Here is a 4,866-nt window from a genome sequence, read left to right as displayed (position 1 = left end):
GGATGGCTGAGGAAATAATGTTTTGTTTTGTTTTTTAGATGGAGCCTTAAGCTATCCCCCCTAGGTGGAGTGCCCTGGCATCACAGCTCACAGCAACCTCCAACTCCTGGGCTCAAGTGAGTCTCCTGCCTCAGCCTCCCAAGTAGCTGGGACTACAGGCGCCCGCCACGACGCCCGGCTGTTTTTTGGTTGCAGCCATCATTGTTGTTTGGTGGGCCCGGGCTGGGGATTTGAACCCACCACCTTAGGTGTATGTGGCCAGCGCCTTAGCTGCTTGAGCCACAGGCACTGAGCCAAAACCTTCCTATGATTGTGTCCTGTCTCCAAGAGGTGTGCTGTACACTGTGACCCCTCTTTCCTCCTCCCCTCTCCCCACTCGCTCATTTCCCTACCCTGCCCCCTTGTATTAGCTCATCTACTGCCTTCCTATTAGAATTGAGTACACTGGATTCTTGCTTCTCCATTCTTGTGATGCTTTACTAAGAAGAATGTTTTCCGCATCCATCCAGGTTAATACAAAAGATGTAAAGTCTCCATGATTTTTAGTGGCTGAATAGTATTCCATGTCATACATATACCACACCTTGTTAATCCATTCCTGGGTTGGTGGGCATTTAGGCTGTTTCCACATTTTGGCGATTGTAAATTGAGCTGCGATAAAAAGTCTAGGGCAAATGTCCTTGTGATGAAAGGATTTTTTTTCTTCTGGGTAGATGCCCAGCAATGGGATTGCAGGATCTAATGGGAGGTCTAATTTGAGTTCTTTGAGGATTCTCCGTACTTCCTTCCAAAAAGGTTGTATTAGTTTGCAGTCCCACCAACAGTATAAAAGTGTTCTCTTCTCTCTACATCCATGCCAACATCTGCAACTCTGGGACTTTGTGATGTGGGCCATTCTCACTGGGGTCAGGTGATATCTCAGGGTGGTTTTGATTTGCATTTCTCTGATTAGGGATGATGGGCATTTTTTCATATGTGTCTTAGTCATTCATCTGTGTTCTTTAGAGAAGGTTCTATTCATATCTCTTACCCAGTGATATATGGGAGGTTTTGGTCATTTTTGGTTGATTAATTTGAGTTCTGTACACATCCTAGTTATCAAGTTTTTGTCCTATTCAAAATATGCAAATATCCTTTCCCATTGTGTAGGTTGTCTGTTTGCTTTGGTTGTTGTTTCCTTAGCTGTACAGAAGCTTTTCAGTTTAATTAAGTCCCATTTGTTTATATTTGTTGTTGTTGCAATTGCTACATAAACTCTTTCCCCAGGCTGGTATCTTCTAGGTTTTCCTCACACTTACTTTAAGGATTTTTATTGTTTCATGCCTTAGATTTAAATCTCTTATCCATCTCAAATCAGTTTTTTGTACATGGTGAGAGGTGTGGGTCCAGTTTTAGTCCAAATCTGAGGATTGAAGAAGTCTCCAGGTTAATAAGGTGTTGAAACATCTGAGCTCTCACTAGCCAGTCCCATTCTAACTTGTCACAACAGTGAACTGTACTGACAGGCTGAACAGGAAGGTAGGTGGAAGGCAAAAGTGTGACTAGGCCCTTGTGCTAGTTTATCTACCAACAAATATTCATTCAATGATTCAACAGGTGTTTCTTTCTTTCTTTTTTTTTTTTTTGAGACAGAGCCTCAAGCTATCACCCTAGGTAGAGTGCCATGGCTTCACTGCTCACAGCAACCTCCAACTCCTGGGCTCAAGCGAGTCTCCTATCTCAGCCTCCCAAGTAGCTGGGACCACAGGCGCCCGCCACAATGCGCAGCTATTTTTTGGTTGCAGCCGTCATTGTTTGGCGGGCCCGGGCTGGATTCGAACTTGCCACCTTAGGTGTATGTGGCTGGCGTCTTAGCCGCTTGAGCCACAGGCGCCAAGCCCAGGTGTTTCTTCTGTACCAGTTTCTGTGTAAAATACAAGAGAAGTACTGGTACATCCTGCTCATTAAAGTAGTGGAACCCAGACATGTTTCCATAATAAATTAACCGCTCAGTTTAACACATATTTACTTAAGCCCCTGCTGGCTCAGGTCTTGGGCTGGGGTGATGGGGATGCAGATCCTAGTGCACTAGAGTTGGTTCATGAATGTATTTTATTATAAACACCTGTGCAAGCAGCATGCACATGCATAAGCATGATTTGCACAGGTGATTCTGCCGGCCATATTGGCTTACCAGTGCATGCTCTCCAGTGAGCCAGGACTCTGTTCTCTTCTAGAAGGCCTCATTTCCCTGGTACCTGTCATATGCCTTCTCAGTAAGCTAAGCCTGAGTTTGGGGTAGAAGAGCTAGGTCTTGTATTTTCTATATAACCAGCCCTTAAAAGCTCACCACCCATCCCTAAAGTGATGGGCAACGTTGAAGCAGCACTGAGTTCATACAGACCAATGAGGAGACAAATGGAGGCTTCCAATATGGTACCTTCTACAGGGTCAGCGGTGTTTTGAACCTACATGCTTATTTCCCCCCACTAAACAAATTTTAATTATGGCAAAAAGCACATAATATAAAATTGACCATCTTAACCATTTTCAAGTACACAGTTCAGTAGCAGTAAAGGACATTTACTCTGTTATGCTACTATCACCACTATCTATCCATAGAACTCTTGTAAAGTTGAAACTGTACCCATTAAAAATAACTCTCCCTGCCTTGGTGCCTGTAGTACAGTGGTTATGGCACTGGCCACATACACTTGGGCTAGTGAGTTTGAACCCAGCCTGGGCTAGGTAACCAACAATGACAACTACAACAAAAAAATAGCTGGGAATTGGGGTGGGTGCCTGTAGTCCCAGCTACTTGGGGGGGGGAATCAAGAGAATCTAAGCCCAAGAGTTTGAGGTTGCTGTGAGCTGTGATATTATGGCACTCTACTGAGGGCAACATAGTGAGACTCTCTCAAAAAAAAAAAAAAAAACTCTCCTTCTGGCCCCACACCAGGCAACCACCACTGCATCTTCTGTCTCTATGAACTCACTGTCCTCAGTAGCTCAAATGTGGTATAAGTGGAATCATATAGTAGTTCTTCTGTGTCTGCCTGATTTCATTACCATGCTCATCCACTCAAGGTCTATCCATGTTGTAGAATCTCCTTCCTTTTAAGGGCTGAGAGCTATTCCATTGTATATCTACATCCTATTTTGCTTATCATTCGTCTGTTGATGGGCACTTGGGTTGCTGACCCTACATGACTCTTGAGTTAGGCTCTAACTTTAAGCCAACCCCGCCCCCCAACCCCAGGTTACAACCTGCCCCAATCCCAAAGTGGAAAAACACAACTTGAAGGGAGTAGATGGTTTCACAGGGTGCCTTCCCTGGGGACTGTCTACTCTTCCATCTTTTGGAGGGTAAAGTCTGCTGACCTAAAGGGTGTACTGATTTTTAAAATCAGACTCCTGCTCTGTAGCAAATCTCCAGGGACTGACTATTTCTAGGACTCGGGCAGAGTCCCAGAGGGAAGAGAGCCTCCTATCCCCTTTTTTTTCTGGTTCAGAGCAATGACTATTCATTCTCTTGGCCAGGACAAGCTGCTGTCTGCCCACCCCCACCCCGTGGTGGTGTCTCTTTCCCCTGAAATCCTGCAGCTCTTGCATTTGGAACCATATAATGAAGGTGCTAATTATATGCTGGACTGTGTAGTGTCCTGGCTGCCTTGTGTGCAAATATCTTGCGGCTCCCCAAGACTGCACTCCCTGACAATGGCTCAGTGCTTGGTGGCTCTGAAATGCATTCCTCTACATCCCTTTACATAACCCTGGGAGGGCTGGCCCGTTTTGGAGATGGGGAAACAGAGGCTCTGGTTTGGTGACCAGGACTTGAAAGACCAGGGCTGGCTGACTTCATTCCTCTACTCCAAATCCACAGAGGACAGTGACAGCTGTTCTTTCTCCACCCTTCTTACATGCCTAGAAAGTGCTGGAGAGACCTACGATATGTGGTTGAAAAGTATTTGCTGAATTAATAACATGAGGAAGAGGGCTGGCCCTGAACACATGGCCCTGCTATAAGAGAGCTGTGTGGGTGTGGGGCACGAGCCCCGGGGTAGTCATTGTCTCTGCCTGAAAGGGTCCTCCCTGGTGCTCCTTGATGAAATGGGCAGAGGGCCCAGAGGGGAAGGGACGATGAAGCCCACAGAAACCCACCAACAATGTCAAGTTCTCTTCTGGTTTAGAGCTATTCCTAGGAAGTAAAAGCCAAACCCAAACTCCCAAACCATAAAATAAGCCGAGTTACTAACAAGAGGCAGTGCTGAATGTTTTGATGTTGGCCCCTCTCATTTTGGAGGGCCTGGCTAACAGTAAAAATGACGCGTGGTAAAGAAAAAGTTCTGCTTCTGAAATACTCCAGGATTGCCCTGGGTTTGGTCAGTAGTGACAAAGAATCACAGTTGCAACAAAACTCAGTTCTGTTCTAGAAGGAATCCTGCCCCTTTGGACAGATATGACTGGTCACCACAGGCACCAGACAGGAGAGCAAGTCCTGCTTGCACCGAGTAACAAAAAGTCAGACAGAACCAGCTCCCGATTCCAGCTCTGTTACTTCCTACCTGTATGCTTCTGGCCAAGTCCCATTACCTCTTTGAGCCTCAGTCTGCTCATCTCATCTTAAAGGGTTGTGCTACAAAAGTGGCTGAAGATTTCCACCATTACCACTGCTTGGTAAACATCAGTTAACCCCTCTGGTTCTCTGTACTGCACCAAGTGCAATAGTATGGTGGTTTCTAGAAAGTGAATTTAGAAGCAGCAGGATGACTACGTTAAATGGCTATGCCGGCGCCAGCCACATACACCTAAGGTGGCGGGTTCAAATCCCCAGCCCGGGCCCGCCAAACAACAATGATGGCTGCAACCAAAAAAATGGCCAGGCAT

At 46.0% G+C, this 4,866-nt stretch overlaps 1 protein-coding gene across 1 annotated transcript in view; it reads right to left on the bottom strand.

The window, feature by feature from the left end:
* SH3PXD2B (SH3 and PX domains 2B) overlaps positions 1-4,866 on the bottom strand; it is a 112,536-nt gene that overhangs the window by 44,671 nt on the left and 62,999 nt on the right. The window lies entirely within an intron of this gene.

The sequence above is a fragment of the Otolemur garnettii genome, unplaced genomic scaffold (assembly GCF_000181295.1).
Source record: "Otolemur garnettii isolate 467f Iridium unplaced genomic scaffold, OtoGar3 scaffold00003, whole genome shotgun sequence".
NCBI classification, from domain to species: Eukaryota; Metazoa; Chordata; class Mammalia; order Primates; family Galagidae; genus Otolemur; species Otolemur garnettii.
This window is presented reverse-complemented; position numbering and strand designations above follow the sequence as displayed.